The following is a 24,992-nucleotide window of genomic DNA, read 5'->3' on the forward strand; positions in this document are numbered from 1 at the left end:
GAGTTCAAATTTATGGATTCATTTATAATAATTTCGGCGTGACAACTAAGTAGTACGATGTTTACATTTGCTAATATAATAATCCAGTACATACTAATAATTAAATTATTTCATTAGGAGATTTCATTTATATATTCATCTTTTTTATTTTTGTTTTACCGAATACATAAATCAGAAAAAATAATCGTATTTAGATATCATGTTTGTAAAATTGTCATTAAGAAAGTAAAGTTAAATCCGGTCACGAATAATGTCACGGCCTCTGAACCGATAATTAGGTATCTTGAAGACTTTATTATCAGTTTAAAAACTTTTGTATTAATTTTTACATTATATTATATAATATTTTATATTGTCTGTATTTTAAATTAATTCATTTATTTTGGACGGAAATCGGCAAATTTGTTAGTAGACACCGATGGCATCTTTCATAGATTTTTTCCACTTCGAAGATATTATAATAAACACTGAATATATACTATGAATTGGAGATATATTAAAAATATGGAATAAACAAAATACTTGTATAATTTATTCTAACTTTAGAACGTAGAAGTCGTCCGCTTTTGGTTACCCCACGAGTATTGATTTAGCTCCCGGCGAAAAAGTTTCTCTTGTTATAATAAGGCTTCAGCTCCAATTTTGAAATAATGGATCGGTTATTTTTATTCTTACTTGAAATAATATTGAACAATTTAATTCGGGCACTCGATACGGTGAGTCAATCTTTCCTCTAACGCTATTTTATTTAAACCTAGTCCAACTTCAGTAATCCTGGATGCCGTGATTGGAAAACTTTGCAAAGGACTTCACAGCTTAGTCAATTGAAACTTAATTAATTTACAATTTTCTCCTGATACTTTCTCTAATAATAATAAAAAAAAAAACATTAACTTTTAGTTGGAGTAACAAGTTCATTCTAGTTTTAAATTAATTTTTGATCTGGAAATTGAACGGTAGTCTTAACATATAAAGTTCAAGATGACATTGGAATAAGCAACTCAAAAGTGTTGTTTATCAAAAATGAAGACGATAATAGTAAGATTCAACAGAATTATAATAATAAACGGAATAATCAAAAATAGACTCGCATACTTTGTTCGGTGCTACTGAGTGATAAGTGACAAAAATTATAATCATTTTATTAAAACTTTGTTTCACGTGAATTCATCGGTTCAAAATAAATACCGCAAGTCAAGGGTAGTAGCTATATTATTGATATATTTAATCTTTATGATAGCTATCTCCTTTGGACGGTCGTAACGATTTTTTGGATTTGCAAGATTCATTCTTATTCGTTTTGCATTATTTATAAGACAAGAATAAATTATCCCTTACTTAACGGCGATTCTTATTAAGGTTATTCAATATGTTACAGCATTTAATTGAAATAGGTTTACATAAAACTAAATTGTTACAATACGCACTGTTCCTTACTTATGTAAGGAACAACCATAAAATTTAATTAAAAGTGATATAACTCGTTTATATTATACAGCATAACTAAGCACAACATACACGTTTTTTATTTAACTATAATCGACATTTTAATTGTTTGGCTCTAATAATATGCAATTTAATAGTTCCTGCACAATCAGGTCGCGCCATATTGGCGTCTATTGTTACAGTACTGATCTGATTCAGTTGCTAGAACGGCAAAAACGGAGCCGGATCAATTAATCTGCAGATCGCGCTTACAAATAAACGCTGAGTTCCAGTCTATTTAATAAAAACATCAATATTATCTTCATTCTCATATCATGAATGGATTTTAGTTCACACAGCTTTACTCGGTACGTGTGAATGACAATATAACTTTTTATCCTTTAGATGTAACCATAAACTGAATGAGTAATATTTATCTTAATTTAATATATGAGCAAGACACTGAGAAGTATAGTGTCAGTGAGAGGCTGAACCTGCTAATAATAAAAGTAAAAATCACATAACAATTTACCACCACCCGGGTTTGTGGCGCATTGGCGATGTAAGAAATGGTCAATACTTAGCTTCAGCTGGCCTATGGGCTTGTTCGCCTACTTATTTCGTAAAAAAAAAAACATAAAAGTATTGTTATTTTTTAAAACGTGTGTTTAGTAGAGTAGGTACTATTTCACTTATATAGCCATAATGTCCTGGCGATCCGTTATCCGTTGCAATGTAAACTATTAAATTACGTATTAAGAAAACAAAGCTATGTAATTTCAGTTGTGACCGCAACATTTACGACCTGTTGCGTCCTAGTGCTGCAATGTTCTGTTAGTTCTTTGTCAGCAGTAATCTCGGCTCGCATTTCTATTTATTTATAATCTATACGCTTATTCCCTTCCACATTAGCGGAGTTAAGTAAAATTGCGTAGCTTTTATTGTTAGAGTTACATTCGTTTCCTTTGATGTCATCTTTAGATCCGAAATATTAATTCTATTTTATATTCGTTTTTGAGTTCAGAGAAAATATTCAACCGTAATTTGAAAAGTTTGTTTTTTGGCTTACACTTTAATCATTATGACTCGGTAATAAAACTCAATGTAACAAAAATTTCGTCAGGCAATACCTTCGCGTCTTGTTTGCTTTTGCTTGTCTGACCTAAATTTCCAAGTTGATAATGAAAAGCTTCGTCGTCTCTCGCTCCGTAATTTCACTCGGGCTGTCGCCAGGGACCGTTTGTTACTTTCTGTAATCACTGCGCACTGTATATATTACTTACGTGCTACCTCCTTCCCTTGCTCGGAATAAGGCCGTTTTAGTCGTAGTTAGACAATTTAGTGTTTGAAATTTTCTTTTATTTATTACTCTAATAATATTTAATGTTGTTAAGCGAACGTAATAAGTTATACGATGAATGTATTAATATTTTGTTACTTTATTACCAAGTTAACCTGGTCATAGAATGTGACTAAGTGTAAAATATATTTTAATTGATCATTTTTCCAATAAATAGAAAAAGACAATTCACGATAACCTGTCCTGTGTGAGGCTAACTTACGTGTAATATATTTCTAAATCAAATGATTTAATTAAACTTAGATTTATTTGATCGGCTATTATTTGAAGAAGCCGTTTCGTCGGCTGTGCACGCTTGTTTGCGTGACAGTCTTGGATCGTCGCTTCCTCTTCGAAAACATCTTAAAAAGTACTTCACGAATCGAGTTTCATTTCGGTCACTAATGAATTATTACATTCCTTAGCCTTTTTTTATTCGTTCGATGGCTGCGGATGCCAATCCTATACAATTGCTTCTTTTACTAAACTGTGTTCCTAATATATCGATCCTAAACTATCATGGAATACAAATATTTTTATTTAAAATCAATCATAGAATAATATAAATCGTAATCTACCGAATAGGTAATATTATATTCTAAAACGTGCACTGTTAACTATGTTCAACCTTGGAGTTTCTAGAAATAGAACAAAAGTATTAGCAATCAAACTATTTTTTACTGGAAGGGACGAGTTTCTATTGCGTGACAGTGATTGATTGTATTGAAGTAATGACCCACTAAATGTGCCCGTGGTAATAGTACAAGAATACCCAGAGATTTATAACTCAAACCAAAAATATTTTGACATCTGGCTCACATTAAAACAATGCAATCCTGTGTTCATCGGGCATATGAAAACATTTCCTCGAAATCTAAAGATTCGATGGAAATAGTTGATTAGTTGAATTAAATAGGACTTATCTTTAAATTATAGGTAATTTCATTGTAATCTACCAAAATACCTACTTCATATATATGTACTTGGAGTATCTAGAATAACGCCTTATTTACGATAGAGTTAAAAAACAATATGTATCCTATTTAATTTTACTTCGACATTTTTTTTCCAATTAAGCAAATGAAAAACATCTAAAATAGTAATTAATTCTCAGAAGTGTTTTAAGTGTTACACAGTTGACGAGGTTAATCCATTATAATGATGATTATGATATTATAGTATGCGAGTATTAATAGTAATAATTAGGACTCAGCTGATCTCTGGGGAAAGAGAAGTGCGTACGAGGAGCGGGGGGTTCAGATTGTCATCGGAGTGCAGTCGCCTTCCTCGCTCCAATCGGGTCGGACCGTTTCTGTTTTACCGCGCTTCGTACCGAACGCCGAATCAAGTGTCGCAGAAATTACCCATATACAATATCAAATCGGATATCACTGTGTTGTGTTTTTGGAAAACGAATATCTATGCTGGAATTTATGCAAAAATCTACGGTACGTAATTTTTTTATCTTATTTAATTTTTACAGAAATTTTAAATTATTAATGTTTTAACTGAACCAGATGAAACCAATAGTAATGTTTCAATTTAAACCAATTTATCATAAAATAAAATACGTGATATTAATAAAAAATTATTCTTTCTTTAATAATTTTGGGGTACATTTGGTCGTCTATTGATTCGTGCCCCTAATAAAATTCACGCACCGAGAAGTCTCCCATTTCATCGTACATTATTAGAAGGGAAGCAAACGCCTAGGGGCCGAACCGAGAGTCAATCTGAGAGATGTAATTTAAAAATGTTGTAGCCATCTTACTCATATCCCTAATATTGACTGATTATTGTCATAACAGTTTCTGTTTTAGTAAATTTTTAATAATGTTTGTTAATAATATGTTCTTTTTTCGTTTTCTTTAATTTCGAAGTATATAAATATATTTATTTGGCTTTTTGTTAATGCTTTAATTAGTGTTTAATTAACAATGTCACTAAAACTTTAACAATAGGATATTATCAGAGGTCAATGTACATTTTAATAGCTATTTTCTTTAATCTTATGAACTTGACATTATCAACGATGTGAGTACAATATACAAAGTTATTACATGTTATTATGATTTTATATTGAACGAATATAATTGTTTTTTTTTCTGCTTCTTGATATCTCAATTAAAATTTTATTATTATAAGGAAGTTGTCATAGTACTTTTAGTTGTATGTACTTACAGTTATTTGTATTTATTTGCTATATTGATAATATTGTATACAGGTGAAATTTCATACCGATGTATATATTTATGAATGACAGTACGGAAGCCAATATATTCCGTTTTTACGTTTAAGTCAATATAAAGTATATAAAAAGAAAATATATACTGAAATGCATTTAACCATAAAAAAACTGTTACAAAAAAATTTAATATTGCTCAACCGTTCAATGGTTGAAATGAGTGTTTCACGCATTTCCGTCATGGACTGTCACTTCAATAAAGTCTATGTTAATATAGTGCGTATATACAAAGTTTGAGTTATACTACCTGGGCTGTGGAATTAGCCTACCTTGATACGAGGTAGAAAACGTTAGGTTGCCATAAAAACAAAGGCACGCAATGTCGTCATGCACTGTCGCCTCTGACTATGCAATTCTACTACAAGATCTCTTATTGTACAGTAAGCGTCAATAATATCACTCATTCTATGATATCATAATTTTGTTCACGTATGAATTAACAAACATCTGTCAGAAGAAATAATTGAAGTCGACTATACATAACCAGACGAGACGTATGCCATGCCTGACTAAGCGCGCGATCATAATTCAGTAAAACTTAAGGCGACTCGAATGCTTAATGCACTTTAAAATGGAAATTATATTTATATTGATAAAATCAGCCGGGGTTTAATTAAAATAATTAGAAATAAACATGAGGTAAGCTGTTAAGCACTGACCATAGTTAATTAGAGGTATTCTCACGAAGGCATCCTTACGTTTGATTATAAGCTCAGCATTTATAAAAGTATTAAATACTATATTATATACTATATTATATACATACCTTCGTATTTATATTGACATACTTTATATAAGTGTCAATTTTATATCAATATCACAATCAAAGCTAGCAAATTGATTTAAACCTACTTTTAATTGTATTTGTTTGAAAGTATGCGAATATATTATAATACGAAACAATAAATTGAAGTCCCTGATTTAACAATGGACAATAGAGGTGAATACTGGTACTCTTTAATAGCTAATTGGTTAACATCTGTAGCTATTCAATTTACTAGGACGAATTTAATATATCTGACTTGGTCATATATATTACAAATATTTATCAAAGGCGAGCGAAGGCGTTTTAGGGATTGAAAAATTGCCTATATCCTTCCTTGGAGTTCAAGCTTGCTTCGTACCAAATACCATCCAATTTAGTTCAGTGGTTTGGCCGTGAAAAAGCAATAGACAGGCAGACAGACAGAATTGTTTTCGAATTTTAATATTAAATATAGATGAATAAAGCGCAGTTTAAGTTTTATTAAACTACCTTTATATGACAGATCATTTATAATATAATCTGTATTTAAATAGCTATCATAACAATACTCAATAACTCCCTCTTTAGAGTGTTTTCTGGAATTAATATAATATACCTACCAATAAGCTGTCCGCACTAAAACAATTATTATGATATCGATATTATCAATACAGAAAAAATTTAATTACGTAAGAGTGATGTAGGCCATATATTTACACTTTACGCTGATATAAAAATATATATATATCAGTCTTTAATTTATTTACAAATAAATAAAACTTAGTACCATAGTTTGTCATTAGCGCCATAAATTAGTTGTAAAATTAAACAATGCGTACACAAATAAATAAAAATTCGTATTATAGTTCCTCACTAAAAGTATAAAGTAGTCGTTTTAATATTCTGTTTATATTATATTTTGACTCATACTGACTAACAAGTGAAGTTCAATAAATTCTTATATAAAAATATCGCAATATTCAATTGCATAGTTTAAAAACAAGAAATAATTGATGTTTACTGTACATACGCACATACCTAGACAAGTCGAATGATATGCTTGAATAATCATTATGCATTAAAACTCTTAAGTATGCGCTTCAAATCGTATGCCGTCTGCAACTGTAGGTATTATTAATATCGACGTATATATATATATATATTTTTTTTTTAATTTAATTATAAAAAACTATACAAGTACATATGTAAAGGTAAACAATAATTAATTGAAAATGTGTGATGTTCTTCCTGATCAATTTCGGTTACCTTGGTCGTTCTCACTCAAAATTTTAATTGCTCAAGTGTGTGAGAAAAGTCAGGTGAACTCTATAACCTCACTCTCATAATCCAATGATGTTGATGATGTCAGGCAATCTGTTACGTTCACCATGCTTTCCGAGGTACGAGAATGTATATTCTGTAAACAGACAAAATTCTGCCTGCTATTGAGAATTTCTTAACAGAAAAATCCAAAATTACTTTTTGGTACTTTTCGGGGTGTAAATCCAAGACCTCAGGTTTTGCAGTCTTAGTTTTTCTCTAGTATCATAACGTATTTGGATTTTTTTAAATATAAATTAAATATATATTTTTTTTTTTTTCAACATTTTGTTAAATATAACGATATGCACGTTTGTTAGCCTTACATTAGCGCTAATGACTAAAGACGAATTTCAGAAACGTTACGTTAGGGTATATTCAAGTTTTTCAAAAAGCGAATATTGACATACCACTGTAGTGTAAAAGGAGAGAATGTCTATGGAAGCTACCAAGGCATTCACGAGTACCTAGTCAACGTCGCACTTAGCACTAGACTCCGAACTACGCACTCAGTGCAAAGGGCTGCAGACTAACAGAGAAACAACTCCAAAACATATCCTTTGATATGTACAGTAATCCACACACGTCACACTCATTACCGTCGTCTTATAGCCCTTACTCGTATTACATTAAACGCTAACATGATATATTTACGCGTTGCCGGCTGTACACTCCAACACCTTTGTAGTTTTCCTGTAAGTGACTTTAAGAGGTACATTGTCGCGAAGTCTGCTACTCAGTGAAGGGAAACATTTCTGTATGTTTGAATGTTTTTGTTATTATTCTCGTAATTGTTGCCTTAAACAAAAACTAAACACGCAACTGTTTCACTTCAGTTAAGAGTTGATCGTAATTAAGCATATAAATAATTTAATTCATGTTTTTTAGCGTTTGAGAATTGTGATTTATGTAGACGTTATTATTATTATTATACATCTGTAATTCTGTGCATGCTAGTAAGGTCTAACAATAAAACCACATTTGGTAATACGTATTCATTTTGTTGGCTTTTACATTTAGGCGAGAGCATGGGCTTGTAAAATGTTTAAAATTATATGCTTGCATTAAATATAATTTGATACATTTACATTACATTAACAACCTTTGTTTGGTTTGGAGCATATTCCACCACCACGCTGCTCCAATGCGGGTTGGTGGATACACATGTGGCAGAATTTCGTAGAAATTAGACACATGCAGGTTTCCTCACGATATTTTCCCGTACCGCCGAGCACGAGATGAATTATAAACACAAATTAAGCAAAGGAAAATTCAGTGGTGCTTGCCTATGTTTAAAGCCGCAATCATCGGTTAAGATGCACGCGTTCTAACCACTGGACCATCTCGGATTTTTATAATTTGATAGCTTTAAGCCAATATAATTAACTAAATTGATATCAAATTATAACCTCTCCTTACCTATATAGCTTTGCTCTATGTTTTGATTCGAATCAATTACAATCAACTTGGTAAATTAAAAACAAAATCACTGGTGGCAGGGATTTGTGCAAACTTTATGTGTAGGTAACGCAAACTCGTTATATATTCCAGTAGCAGTATTATTTAATATTGTTAGGTACCAGTTTGAAGATAGTGTAACTAAGTTCCCAAAGTTGGTTGTGCATTGATTATGTAAGAAATTATTAAAATTTCATACGGCGCCAATGTCTATGGGCAGTGGTGACCATTTACCATCTGGTCGCTCATACGCCCTTTCGATAACTATGCCATAAAAAAAAAATCACTTTTTTTTATAAGTATATTTTTTAATTTAATATGTCAAAGTAAAATTACACCGTAATATATTAAAGGAACATATAGCCGCTATATCCGTCTCTGTAGCTTCTTTATAATAAATATGACGTTTTCGTTGTTACCGTTATGTACAAATTTACGAGATATAAACGATGACCTCGGATATCTTAGATGAGATAGGTGATATGATGACCACGACGATTAACGTTTTACGGCCTCACTAATAAACGCAACGTTAATGTGTTATGAAGTTACTTCGGATATTTCTGTAGTTTCAAACAGAACGGAATCATTGTGTATCTAAATGTCGTAGACACCTCATAGGAAGATTTGTTGGCCTAAAAATATATTTCGCTGTTTATTCGACATTTCTTTACTAATAAACGAGGAGATTTAATGAGATTCTGCAATGCCTTACTGAAAATATTAATAAACCAATATACATAAAACTTTAATCAGAAGATGCAACGCGTTTCAGAATAGATTTTAGTGTATAATCTTATTATATAATTGCCTGCGCTTTGCAGTTTCACTCGCATTAAATTTAGACTATTGAAGTGAAATTCAAGTTCCTATAGAATGTTAAATGTGGAGCCATTAAATCTGTAGTACTAATGTCGATGAGAAACAACCGTAAAAGGCAGTTACACATTATAACTTACCGTGTATTGTCTAACTAACCTTTACATATCTCTGAGTGTTGCAGTCTGTATTTTTTTTTGTACCCAAACCCTTATTAACGTCTATCTTTTGGTAGAAAACAAAACATTATCAAATTTTAACAAATCCCTTCTTCACTCGGGGTGCCCTTTTTTCTGAGTACGTGTCGGAAATCTCCTTTGAAGTTAGTAAATAAGAATGCAAATTAATCTGTTTAATACCAACAAGGGGACTCTCGAACAAACAATAATATGTAGGTATGTGTAAGTATAATGTTAAGCTTATTTTTCATCTGTCTTTTAACATTATAGATGTTTGATGATTGATGATTACCGCTTGGTGGTACGTTGTCACCACCGCTCCTAGATTTTGGCTCAAAGCGAAATCCGACCATGAGTGTTAAGACAATCAATACCTCAACGTTACGACATGCACATCGTTTTGTTAATATTAATATTTTTTATATATCTACCATTTTTTTAATACATTATTTTGTGTTAAAAATTGTGAGATTTCAAAAGAGCCGTCATAATAATTTTGTGGACATCATTGATTAAAATTCTAACATCAAAAATTTCCTGCTATAAATAGTCGACAGTTTCGCCGTTTGAAACTCAATAAGTGTCGTTGTCAATTCCCTGCAAGGAAGCCAGTTCGGGTGTTTCTATATATCTATTTGAACCCTATTACTGCGGATTCTTTACCAGTCAGGAATAAATCTAATCTGTCCCGAGTTCATGTCAATTCTTGAAGCATGAAATCGATAGGGGTTCGGTATTGCCATCGTATTTTGCATATATTATATTACAAGTTAAATTCGGAATGACATGCTTTATATATTTATGTGACTGTTATTTTCCGGACGAAATAATTTTTGACTGGCAACACAGTCAAAAAATACTTTTGATTTATGACATAGGTAATGTTAGTTTCATTTATGTAGGCGTGTCATCTGGGAAATGGATATTTTATTGTCGTGTGGACCTTGTATGTGATACTAAAGCTAACAGTCCTAATAAAAGTAACAAAACTATCTTTTGTCAATCAAGGAGTAGTGACAGGATTAAAGTTCTGACAGTTAAACGTTACTATACTCGAATATAACTTAGCTTATTTGCCCTCGACGTCATTCGCTTTGTTTTTATTGAAATAGAAGTACATTATATATAACTATCGTTTATTTGTATCGTTATATGGCAATTCATTTAATGGTTTTCACGTAAATAACGCCTGTAAAGAAAAACAATACGTACAAATTTATATAACTGTAGCAGATTATCGATAGGATAATCATCTACGACAATTTATTGTTTCAAGTAATATTTTATGTGGAAACACGCTCGCTGTGTTGTCATAGTAAATATTATTTTTATTAAAATGAAATTTGAATAGTATTTGTGAAGGTAATGATGATGTTGACGATTAATTTAAGAGGTAAGGTTTTTTGTTTGATGAACGATTATATATACATTACATATATTTCAATATCACCCAAAACTATAAAAATAAAAATTAAACCTAAAGAGAAGGTTTTAATTGGTCGAAAATAATTTAATATATTAACTCAATTAAATATAATTCAAATATGACAAAAGAAAAAAAACGATTGAAGCTCCTTAAAAAATAATATTATATGAATCATAATATTATGATCTTTAATTAGTCTAGTAATTAGTTAGTATTTCTTTGGTTTTGCCAAAGAACTAATGTATCCAATATTTAAATTTAATTAGTAGCCTATCACTAATGCAATGTTTGTTTCTTAAACTACTAAGTAAATACTAAGGTAAAATTATTCTGTCAACTAACCGAAAATACAAAAATATCTTATTCAACTATTTAATCTTGAACTGCACATCGTGTACAAAACAGATCACACAGAGTATAGAAATGAATAAAAAAAGGCACTCGGATGAATTAACTTTACACCCGGAACTTCATTTTGACGTCCTGTTACGGTACACCAAAACCACCACTGATATGCACCATGGCTTACTATTATATATCATATCGACCCTAATTTCCAACGTAATACACAATTAATCCAACCGAGTAATAACGTAGAAAGATTACAAATATCTTTTGTCATTAGAAAAAATAGCTAATTTGATAGTTTTATTTAAATTTTCCCACGCGATTGTTGAGTAGCGACTTAATTAAATTATCACTTACATTTTGCTCTGCTAAGTCGTGTTTGTCGACATAGTAGTTAATTCGTATTTATTTTTTACTCCAGTTCTAGCCATGATAATACTTGACACGGTCAGAAATATTTGAGTATTAATAATATACATGGTAAAATATTTCAAACAAATAGTTATTCGGCTTAACAAAAAAGGGTATTCACGATATTATTGTACACGTAAATAATATAAAACTTTTAAAAAAACATTAATGCTCAGCACAATGGACATGTTTTGGCAAGTAAAAAAATAATCCATAACAATATTAAATGAATACGTGCATGAGCATATTATGTGTTATGTACATATTTAAGCCAATTTATTAAATAGTTGATTGTTGATCATTATACATAACAGAAGTGGCCTTATTAGCCATCTTTAAAAGCCCCGCTTCTTGTCAGTTCTCGTCTCCTTTCACATGTATCAGGGGTTCATGCGATACATTATGATATAAACTAGTTTTTTTTTTTTTTAAATAGGAATTTTAATTTCTGAACACAAATGAACTAAGCACGATTCCGTATTAATCTACTAGGCCATCTCAGCTCCTATATCGCCCAAGACTCAAAGGATCTTTTACAAGCAAAAGCGGTTGTCATTTGTATAAATTATACCTCAAGGTCGTTTGCGCGGAACCGAGTACATTTATGAAATATATAATGAGCTTAACTATTACGTTTAACTGCAAGTACTAGCGCCGACGTATAATTACAGTTTTGATCTGATACGCTTTTGAGCCTAATAGATGAATGCCGTGACAACTTGTATCAAGCAGATTGTATCAAGACTCGACGAATGATTAATAGCTTTCGTTAATTTAAAATTTTAAGGGAGACGTTAGAAATCATTCAATTATAAACAAAGCGTAATTATTACTAACAGTATCTAAAACGGGATATTTACGATGTTTTTTATTTTCTTTTATTTTTATTGTCTCGTGAACAAGACATTCGTAGATAATGTCGAAATATCGAGCTCGACCAAATAAAAATAAAAAACATGGTAAATATCCCGTTTTAAATACTGTTAGTAATAAAAATAACCATGTTAATTTAAAAAAAAAAAAAAGCGTAATTATGTTTCAACTACATGTTTCAGTTACATTAAATAAGTGTATCTATCTTACCGGAACTTCTGGATACACTACATATCGAACCAATTATATATAATTATATGTATATAATTTGAATAAAAAATCAACCTTTTGTGTTTTAATCATGCATTTGTATATTAACTGAGTTTTAAAGAGATATAAATGTAAATGGAACAGCAGCGAGCGCCCGGGGACTCACGTAATCTCAGATAATGTAACAGATTGGAAAGTGTAAAATGAAATTTATTTTTTCACAGCGATTTGGAATGAAATCGTTTCAGTAAAATATATTCATTCTTACTTAACATTGAGAATGTATATTAAAAATTAATGTATTCGTTTTTTTGATGTTAGTCTGTACTTAATGTGATAATGATTTTTTTTTTTTACCTATGGTAGGATATTGTTCAAAATCATCTGGGAATTAAAGATTTATAAATTATTTTCTACCGGCAATCAGTAATACCGGCAGTCAGTTATAACCTTGCATTGATATGTTCCGGTTTGATGGATCATGGAACCAGTCGTATTACTTGCACAGAAGGCGTAACTTTTGAATACCAGTAAGAAATTGTTTAAACTTTTTGAGTTGTTGGTTAAATATTACCATAATTAGGTAGGTCTACTACCTCGCAAAAGCGGTAAATTTATTATTAAATTGATTAAATTTATAAAATCCAACATTTATATAATTTTAAAGGCACGTTTAATAGCAAGTCAAATTCGTATAAGCAATGTATACCTACACTTTTGCAAGGAATTCAAAAGTAGAGATGCGAACCCTCTTCAGTCTTACAAACCTTCAAAAGTAAAGCCTACGGAAATGAATTTGCGTTCAAGTTTTATTTGATTCACGTATATACAACGCATTCATAAATATGATATGAGGAAGCTGCAAAATTCAATTTGGTGGCATTATATCCGTGTAATATGTCTTCCTTCCCATTTATTTATACTTCATTTTAAACAAAAACTCCATCAATAAACATTAAAAAGTAAAGACTATTAATATTTATTACGAAGTTAATAAGAATACACGAATACAACAAGGAAGTGCTATGAAAATGATTTGCTATGTATGCCGTATTTATTTTCATTATTAATTAGATTAATAGTAAAACTTGAAGCACTGACTGACCTTTACTACCCTGCAACAGCAATACTTGTATATGCCCAAGGGACATAATATCTTAGTTCCCAAAGTTGTCGGCGCATCGGCGAAGGTAGCAACGAAGGAATGGTTCTAATTTTTTACGGGGCCAATGTATATGGCGGTGGTGAACACTTACCATCAGGTGGCCAGTAGGCCTGCCTATTTTTTTAAATTAAAAAAATGTGTGGTCTGTATTTGAACAAAAAACAAAGATCATACTTGAATTCAGAGACCGTGAATGTCAAAAAGTGAAATGTGACTTCAACTACAATAATCATTATAACATTTAAAGAATACACGCGTCAAAATAACGTTTCACCGTAAGTCGGTTTTCAACATTTCAAGATTTGAAATACAAAGTGATCTCTTACAGAAAAGCGCTGCTGGTACTTCATTAGTTTAAAACATTTTTTTTATACGATAGTATGTTTACCTTCATGCGGTAAAATGAATATAACTTGACATGTCAAGGACTTAGAACCTTACTCTTTTAAAATAAAAACCAACCCTTTAATGTTAAAAGATAATACAGACGGAACATTAAACTATGTACTTGGGAAAATTTTGTTGTAATTCCACCAAACCAGCGTTAAAGGAACTTCTTGAATTAAGCGGTAAACCTTTTCGAGTATACACTATCCCACCAACGGGTTATTTGTCTTATTAATAAAATTGTATATTTAATTTTACATTTAACTTTAACTGAGTTATATTTGATGCATATTTTGATTACCTATAAAATAAAGTACAGTTATCATGGTGTTATACAGGGTTATTGGTAATTCGACGTATTCCCGTTAGGACGTGATAGGGGTGACTATTTGTGATAATTTTAACCCCCATATGCCTGATGCATAAGTTAACTATTTTTGAGAACTTAAAAATGGGGTTAATTACCAGTAACCCTGTATATTATGTATCTGTGTTATTGTACTATTGTCATATATCAATAAAATCAATGAAACTATTTTATTTACTATTAGTAATCTTATGTTAGGATAATGTAATGAACACACTTATTAACAAATTGTTCGACCCGTACGTTACATGTTAATCGGAACCGTAATCTACCGAAATATGTCGAGCATACGTCGACGAAAGTCAACCGGGATTAGTATAATATAATAATAATATTATGAAAACTCACGGTTCATTTAGTACGTACTAAGAATATTGTGTAATTATTTAACGTCATGTAACATGATTATGTTATTTAACACCAATGTAAGAAAGTATTTATAACATACGTATGTAAAAGCGAGAGGACGTTGCCTTTTCATCTAAATATATTGTCATTCTATAGATTTGTCACGCAACAATTGTATCTGATTAATCAATCGTCTTATTCACCGCATACACGATGCGAGTTTTAAACGCAATTTATTTGTGTTAACAGAAGTTTACTGAAGTCCAACGTGAAGGACGTTTTTAAAATGTGACGTGTGAGTTTGCGTTTAAAATTTGTATGATATGTGCCCACGGCTTCTTTTGCGTGAACGTAAATATGAAGATACATAATGGTATTCGATCTTGCTAGCGATTTCAAAGCCTAGAATAATCTAACATTTAGTTGAAGATGAATTGTGTTAGCAGAAATACATTTTGAGTATTCGATATAAAAATACCTTTGAACCTTTTTGAAGCTATCAATCAGATAGTCACAGTGTTTCAGTGTTCAAAATCAAGACACGCGGTAGCGTGTCAGCCAAGTTCAAGTAACAGAACTGGCGAGCAGTAATGTAACACGAACGATTTGGAGCCACTTTTGACCTCCTCATAACTCAAAAACTATTTGACATAAACGTGTCAAAATACATATGTGTTCCAAATTTCATAAACGCATCTCAAACGGTTATTTAGATATTAACGTCTAAAAATCGTCATTTTTATCACTAACTGACCTATAGATCAAAACTATAACCTACTTCCAGGTAACCTAGAAAGTTGAAATTTGGCATGCAGGTAGGTAATTAGGCCAATACAAAGGAAAAAATCTGGAAATTTTTTATCATTTTATTATAATTTCTCATTTTATTGGGTCTATTAGGAACACTTATATACTTAGTTCTTGTAATAACTATAAACTATAGACAGACCTTAGGCTACCATATATTATCCTAAGTTATAAGAAGAAATGATATTTTATGTAGTTATAAATAAATTTCAGGAAGGACCATTGAACTTGGCACCCATTTAGATCTCACTTCTTTTGTCGTTGAAGTCAACAACCAAGGTATATATCATAATATTGGACTTGGCTCTCATTTTTACATTTATGTTTTTGATGGGATATTTTACTTTCTTAATTTGTATTGACGTTAGTAAGATATGAGGTATGTATTAATTTGATATAAAACTTTAATAATGTGCTTAGTCTCGTTAATCGCATATATTGAAACTTTGTTAAGATAACGTTAATTTAGTATTCATTTGTGTTTCAAATTTACAAGCATACTGTAGTATTATATATAATATGTTTGATGAACAGAATAATATATGTATATACTGAAATGGTAGCTTCAATTAAAGTATTTTATTTTTGGTGTGTATAATAAAATTTTAAAAGTACCAATTAATTTTTTTTATCTATTTTTTATAACAAAAACAACGACGGATTTGTCCCCGTTTTGACAATCATACTTGATAGTAAGTACGGAGTCTTAAGATGACACGAGCTTACCTAAAATATATCTATACAATCTTGCCTTGAAGATATCCGGAATTGAATGCTCAGTAAACGCAAACGCCGGAAGGACATTCCACGTCTATTCTGCACACACAATAAATGAGGAAACAAAACGATCTATACGAATGAGTAAAATGTCGATGACGTATGAATGTGGACTCGTACAGCATGGAATTGTCAGATGGTAGAAGGACGAGTACTTGACTCGAATGAATAAGAATTCTACTAGGGACTTGAAAGCCGATACCACGTTTCCATTTAGGGAGGTACACTGTACGAACAGTGCGAATATGTATACGCTGACATAGACCCTACGATCAAAATTTTTATAGCAATACATTACAGCAGCGCCATATGGCATAGCTGGCACCGCACTAGGTTCAAACATTAGCTATGAAGAGATCGAATAGTAGCTGCCATGGTCTACATGCTCGTTTCCCTCCCCACTATTAATAAAAAACCACTTAACATTATACGTACTGAATGTTATTTTAACTGGTAAATTTATTAATACAGTTGCGTACGTAACGTCGCGTTGCAGCGTCAATTGACTGCCGGCCCAGATGACATCATATGACGACCTCTACACCATAACTCACTAGCGACTAATCGATGGTGTCGAAACCGTGGGCTAATGGAACTTTTGGGCCACACCTATAGCTTAATTTGCCACGCGCTATTAAGCTTTTATTCGGATCGTAGGGTTCAGTGCTAAAACGTTCCAATATTGTGATTTATTGCCTATTTTAGGACGATAAAAGTTTCATATGTTTGTGTGTGTGGCCTTTATATAGCCTCAGTTTTTTTGTACAACCCAAATTAGTTGATGATTTTGTAAAGTTAACAATGTTAGACTCATATCGAGTCATATATTTAGGTGACATTTATAATGCTTAATACGATTTGTTACTTGGTAGTAGGGCTTTGTGCAGGCCCGTATCAGTAGGTACCGACCACTCAAATATTCTACCGCCAAACGGCTAACTACCACGGATTTGAAGAGTGAGTGAGCCAGTGTAACTACAAGTACAAAGGACTTAGCATCTCAGTTCCCAAGGTTGGTCACGCATTGGCAATGTAAATGTTTGTTAATGCGACTGTTAAAAAACTTTACGGCGTCAATGTCTATGGGCTATGATGGTCACCACTTACCATCAAGTGGCCCATTTCCCAGTTCGCTTACTAACATAATATAAAAAGGAAATTTAATAATGAATAAAATGTATATTTTTAATTTCAATACAAATATAAAATAAAATATGTCAGCATTATTATTTTTGATACAGTGCAAATATGTATTATGCGTATTCAATTATAACAACACAAAACGAATCGACAAATATTTCCTTAAAACACTATCTAGCTCTACTATATCGTAACGACATCTAAACACCTCATCTTATCAAAATTATAGTCGATTTTTTTCTCAAATTCTTATTTTTATAATTAATAAAATATATTATTAGGCTTCTAATTGAATTCGTTCCATATTTAACGTTAATGTCAAATGACGATAAAAACGGTCGTCTACAAAACCAGTGACACGCTCCATAACATCCCCCATTTCAATCAATTTCAAATTGGCACTTAAATTAATTTCAGTAACGGCTGCTATCGATTTACGAGCCAATTAAGCCGCAGTAAGAAAAAATCGATCGTTCTAATATTTCAACGGTTAAACAATTTGATCTATTTGACTTTGAAATAAATAAGGGTTCAACATTCAATATATTTTATTAATAATTTTAGAGAGTATTAAACTAATTTCAAACTATTGCTACGAAGGTTTTTGTGTGTAATACATGCATAATATAGTAATTTTATAGGTTTCTAATGTGATGTCGTAAACAAACCCTTTTTTTGCACTTACATTGCAAACGCTGGCCGAACCCTACGAGATAGATCAAAATAATGTACCACAGTATTGTATACCTTAAAAACGTCTACAAAAAAGTCCGTGATAGTACCTAAATGTCTATCTCTTAAGGATAACCCACAATAACAAATTTTTATTCTTTACTTTTCACGAGTATAAAGGCTTAATTCAGAAGCGATTAAGCAATACAGCATTAATCCTTATCCATTTAAGTATCTATCAATATGGCCCTTTTCAACATGTAAATTAAATGAATACTTTCGAAGATATTACAGATTAAAAATACAGGACATAGTGGCTTGTATTGTCTAATGACGATGGCTGTGAACGTTGTGTGTAAAGACATTCTGTAGTATATTTAGTATCAGCCGTGCGAAGCCGGGGCGGGCCAGTACTAGTACAACAAAAACCAAATTATTTTGTCTTGTACTGAAATATGTATGTCTTTAATGTGGTTCTCGATTTGGGCATTGACGTGAGACCTAACCTTCTTACTAAAAAATAAGAACAATTAAAATAAATGTCTCATTGATCCTTGGGTAGCCTATTCGACTCCCATCCAAAACCGTTGGGTTTTTTCGTAAAGAAAGTAAATAAATAAAGTTAGCAGCATTTTACAGTGACTTTTAAAGCACATACAGCTATTGGTTTCACGCATGATCTATTTCCAGTTGTATGGGATTGTTGTCTCATTGAACGAAAGAGTGAATGCACAATCTGTATCTATGTGTGCTCTATATTCTATCCTGTGCTTTTGGTAAATCTCCGTGGAAAATTACTCCTGTGTCTGAATTCAGTCCATATTTTTTATGCCTTCTGATTGTACTTTAAAAAATATTATTAAAATAAAATATTATAATTAAACTTCAAGAATAAAAATTGCGATTTAACTACATATAAGAGTTTTGTTGAACTCGACTCGAACTAAAATTCTGAGAGTTTGCTTACATTAGATATACTGTACACGAGTATTAGAAGTATGCTATACATTCTGGTTTATTGTTAATAAGTTAGGATTCATACGATGAAACATGGTAAGGTTGGTTCTCGTCGATCACGTCTACGTATTTAGATTACAGTTCCGAAGTCTAAATCATTGATAGTGCATGATTTAAGGTGTGACACCTATACTAAATGATGTCAAAGTCAACATTTCTCAAAGATCAGAACATTTTAATCTTTGCAAAAGTTTTTATGTGCTGAATTTGCGTTTAAATTTTTTTCATTTCATCCAATGCTTAGAAATAAAGGAAAACATCTTGAGGGAAAGTGAAATCCATACCTATATACAGACATATATTTTTACTTTTTATGTCAGTTTTGTGAAAATTTACATTGAATGCAATGAAAATGTTTATCAAATGTCATGTCATCATTGCGGTTTACTCGGCTAAGAATATTATTTTGCAAAAATTTATAGAATTTGTTTTTTTCTTCACAGAATGGATGTGCGTAATGTTTTATATGGTTCATGATTCACAGTAATTATGATCTCATATAGTCAACTTCGGTTGACGAGTCATTTTTGTTTTATAAACATGCGATATACTAATTAGTAATGACGGTTTTTAAAGTTAACTTATACATAACACCTATATTAAAGATTTTTTATTTTTTTTAATAAGATACGTGCCAATGATTTTCATGATCTGGCCACTGTTTGTTCAACTATGAGTATGTCCATAAATGCGTGAGTTCATCGATATTTAAATATTGTAGCTAAGTTACAAATAATCTTTAAATACCCCAGCTAATAAAATTATTTTTCGGTCCGAACTACGAGGTAGTAAGTACGAGAAATACAGCTTAATTCAACACCCGATTGCATAATGACGAATATAGATCTTTAAGTATCTCATCCGAAATACAAAGTTTCTTTCTACTACAAAATATATGTAAAATAAATTACACTACACACTGAGGTCCATCACATCCATATATGTATATACTATTTATATTACTATTTTCACATTTCATCTTTGTTCAATTCGTGTGTCACGCAATTTTAATCCATATAATTTCATTAGCATTTTCTATAACTGATAATTTCCATTCGCACTTTGTAACTTGGACTATTATTTCTTTTTATAATAATATTTGAATAAATGCGTAGATCAAATAAGTTATCCGCGCGTTTATGGAGCATGCGGGCAGATGGGAGCACATACGAGCGGATAGATAACTTGGTTCGATAATCATAGCATTGTACTTTTTTATCATGTAGTAAAAATCTTATATGTGTAAAGTCGAGACAGGTAGCTTAGTTAATATGTAAGGTTATATGACAAATATCCAAACAATTGTATTAAAAAATGATAAAGATAACAATTTATAATTTAATAAAATAAAAACGAAAGTAGGTGGGTAACTGTAAAATGTTTCTTTGCGGCCATTTTGAAGTTCATTCAGGATCAGTTCAAGTTGAAAACATTTTAGCGTGAATTTCTCGCGGCGAGAACCAAAGGGAATTACGAAAGTTTCGGAATGAATATGCGAAGAGCTTTTAAATGTTAGTTTCTGGCTGCTATGATAAGTAAACTTAAATAACGAAATATTTGACTCGTGAAATATTAATTTCGTCTGCTAAAATGTAGAAGATATTGTTTTAGAAAATTTGAATATTTCAAACTGTTACTAAGTAAAAGGTTTCACTATTATTCAGTATTTAATAATGATTCTGTAATAAACAAAACAACAGTTGTGTATTTAGTTTTTGAAGTAAGAAAGCTTTAATATGAAACACAAAAGGCAGCCTGAATTTTGGGTAGTTAGACGTAGTTTCGAGACGCCGTCGAGGCTCTTGAAGTCTCTCATCCCAGTATTCAACAAAGAACATTCCACTGGCTAACTATATATATACAAGTGTCCCGAACTATTAAGTGAATTAATCTCGCAAATTAATGGATACAATAATTATACTTATATGTTGATTTTAGAAGAAAAATATATTTATTTATATCGCGGTTTATTGTTTGAATACCGACTTCCGGTGTTTGTTTCCATTGTAATATAAAAAATGCATAGTTTTGTAAATAATATTGCATTGACTTCATATTTAACGGTTTTATTAAAGATCTAATCAATACCTTTATAAAAAAAAGTAGAATATTTATCGGTTGTGTCAACGTCACTAATTAGAAATTTAAAATATTGCAAAATGCACAGATAAAATCAAACCTATATTTTGTTATGAGCCTCCTTTAAAGCAAGACAATGATGAACTTGTACTTTCAAATCACGTCAATTTGAAATTTCAGTAAATGTAAAACTGAAATTCAAATTCTGTAAAACAAGCGAGAGAAGTACGCTCGGCTTCGCAGAATGTAAACCGCGACATGTAAATTAACCATCGCATTCTACGCGAACGTACTTCATAGCATTTTCCGGAATAGAATTGTTCGTTTACCACTCATATATTACCGTCGATTCAGGTTAATACAATACCGAGAAGTAGCTTAGAACGATCGTTCGTAATGTTATGGAATTATTAAAAATGGTAACAAGACTTAGAAATTAAAATTAACTCTTATTTCATCAACGTCACTTGCGTTTGTTTAATTTGTGTTTGTAACACATTTCGTGATCGGCGATGGAGGAAACATCGTGCGGAAATCTAGCGACCACGTGTAGAATAAGTTCTCTTTTACTTTCACCTTACTAGGACAGACACCTAAGCCCAGCAGTGGGAATTTTGTTGTATCACATGAAAATAATGCAGAAAATGTTAGAACTAATTATTGAGTATAACATTCGGAGTCAAAGGATTCTGTTAATTTGCTTCACCGAACGACTTGTTCATATTACACATAATTTCTTGTGAAATATACAGACTTCCTAAAATATTCCTCCTTAACTTCCGACTACGACATGAATCTGAAACTGAAATTTACAGGTACGAAATGAATTGCAAATTGACTACGTAAAACACTGAAATATCGATTCAATTTAAGAATTCTGCTAATATCACTCGCTTAGTTATATCATTTTGCATAATCTGCTCATATGTTAGTTACAAATTAAACTCGGCTGATGAAAATAAATGCAAATCAACAAATCCACATCTATGAAATAAAAGAGCTTCATCCACATCCCTTACACAATAGAACTTTATTGCAGTCTGTAGCTAATTCTAGTTACGATTCCCGTTACTTCCCGTTCGAAATAGGTCAGGATAGGATGAAGTTGAAACGGATGTTAACGCCTCGCACGCAATGCACCAGAGTATGTAGTATGCAGAGTATGAATGTCCATATATTGAAGAATAAACTGTTATAAGCTGTGGAGAAAAATGCATTCACTAAAGGAATATTATCGATCACTGGGCTTGAATGTTAAAAAGTCAATAGTCGCGCAAGGTTATGAAATAAACCTGTCTCTTTTGAGAGTCCGAAAGTGTCCGAATATTTCAAGTTTTAACCGGATTCGATTAAAACAGATACAAAGTCGTGTATGAAACAAATATTTATTCGAACTTACAAAGGAGACATTTAGGTCCTCTTAATCGATTTGCCACATTCATCCTATGGGACGACAATACGACGAGACCGGAAGAAGATCAGACGCAGAACCCTATTACGTGGTTTCCGTGACATGGGAATATATGTTTTTTTAATTTCACTACCTAACTTATCGGCCAGACGAGAGTTTCGACTCCCAGACCTTTTGTGTCACGTGTTTGCTATTGATAAGATATATTAACATTATTTTTATATCAAAGTTGTTCGTTAATGTTGAAATTATATTAATAAAAGTAATTGGCTTTTCTTAAGAGATTTTTTATTCTTTGCAGGTCATACAAAGTTCCTGTTACGCCGTCCGTCACGGCTTCTAATTAAACAAGTAAGCCTTTGTTATATGTTCGCTTTATTGTGTATCTTTATGTTATAATAAGATTTAGCTTTCGCCTGTTAAAGGAACGAGGGAATGGTTTTTCTTTCTAAAAGCTCTTTATTCTATTACATTTACCTCTTTCCATAAAACAACTTCAACTGTTTTTTATGCTTTGTTAAAATACAAACTGCTACGCTCGTATTGAAGTTATTTAAGGATATTATATTTATGTGCCAGAGATTTATGCTACGATTTTAAAGGCATTTTGTAATAAAATAGGTTGACAAAAAAATCTTATACTATTCCATATAAGGAGACTGTCCTTATCTACGAGTGTATAAGTATATATTATTATGTACACGATATAAGAGTCTCGTGCAAGTAATGTTCGATATCGGTGCAATATCTTGGTAATGTGCCATACTGCTGGCTGCACCCTGCTACCGATACTATGCCAAATGGCAGATTTTATCATTATTATATTGTATATATACCATGTGATAGTGAATATGAGCCATTATGATATACTTCGATATAAGTACTTGATGATTATCATATAATTGTTTATTACTTAGTGGTAGGGCTCGTTACATGCCCATCTGAATAGATAGATACTACTTATTACAACTCCTGCCAAACAGAACTATTTAGTATTGTCATGTCCTGATTTGAAGGCAGAGTAACTACAGGAACAAACGAAATAACTTCCTACTTTGGCAAAGTTGATGGCTCATTGTCGATGCAAAGAGAGGCTAATATTCCTTAAATGTCTATAGTAGATGATAACCACTTACTATCGGTATAGGTAGCGCGTCCGCCGCCTACCTAATAGATTTAAAATAAAATAAACATTAAACTCTAAATACAATCCAAAGATTCTATTACCTAACAAATTATTTTGTTTCTAACATTTTCAATAGTTTGAATGGCAGAAATGCTTGTATTGATACGAATGCAAAACAGCATCGGGTAGGGTTTAGTGCCCTGTCTAGACGGGGGCGTAAGTGTCTGGTATAAATCACGTCACTTCTAAGCCATATCTATGGGCTTTAAGTTCCGAAGAATTGTAAATGATGACTCTAGCCGAATATTACACCTTTGAAAACGGTACCTCTTTTCAAGCGTTTTACGAGTACTTGCTACTCGAATAAATAGGAAACTAAACGTTATATCGCAAATAAAAGCATGCTACTTTAAAACATTACGTTTAAGAATTATTTAATACGATGAATATAAAAAAAAAACAATTAATGAAACTGTGTATATTGAGATTTGTTTTATGTAACGAAGTAGCTTACCAATTAAAATATTTCTTATGAATCGTAAAAACTGTTTTTTTAGCTCTAATGCTGATTTTTACAGTAACTATTTTAAGTTTGGAATTATAAATATAAAGTTTTATGTAATTTTTTTTTAGGGTAAATAAATTGGTATACTTAATTGTTTTATTAAGTACTAGTCCGCGGCTTCTATCGCGTTTAAGGGTCAGTCAGTCGTCAGATGTTAAATATTAAAAAGTAACCTATGTGTGTCCTTGGGGTTGAAAATAATCTTTCTTCATGCCAATCTCATCAAATTCAGTTCGGTTGCTACTCACGCATTCATAATATTAGCATAGTGTATTAGTATTTTTTTTGCGTTCATTCTATCTAAGGATATGCCAATTAATATTGTATTTATTA

General features: G+C 31.5%; 1 protein-coding gene across 9 annotated transcripts in view; it reads left to right on the forward strand.

Moving 5' to 3' along the window:
• Positions 1 to 24,992, forward strand: part of LOC113400181 (dystroglycan 1) — an 88,825-nt gene that overhangs the window by 34,673 nt on the left and 29,160 nt on the right. For 7 of the 9 annotated variants that reach the window (XM_064217690.1, XM_064217693.1, XM_064217686.1 and 4 more), the window contains one exon: positions 23,270 to 23,319. The exons of 1 other annotated variant lie outside the window; for it this stretch is intronic. The gene's annotated coding sequence lies outside the window, so the exon portion shown is untranslated. Of the gene's footprint in view, positions 1 to 4,031; positions 4,213 to 23,269; positions 23,320 to 24,992 lie in introns of those variants that run through there. One more of the 9 variants, XM_064217687.1, reaches the window with a different exon arrangement.

The sequence above is a fragment of the Vanessa tameamea genome, chromosome 18, assembly GCF_037043105.1.
Source record: "Vanessa tameamea isolate UH-Manoa-2023 chromosome 18, ilVanTame1 primary haplotype, whole genome shotgun sequence".
Taxonomy (NCBI): domain Eukaryota; kingdom Metazoa; phylum Arthropoda; class Insecta; order Lepidoptera; family Nymphalidae; genus Vanessa; species Vanessa tameamea.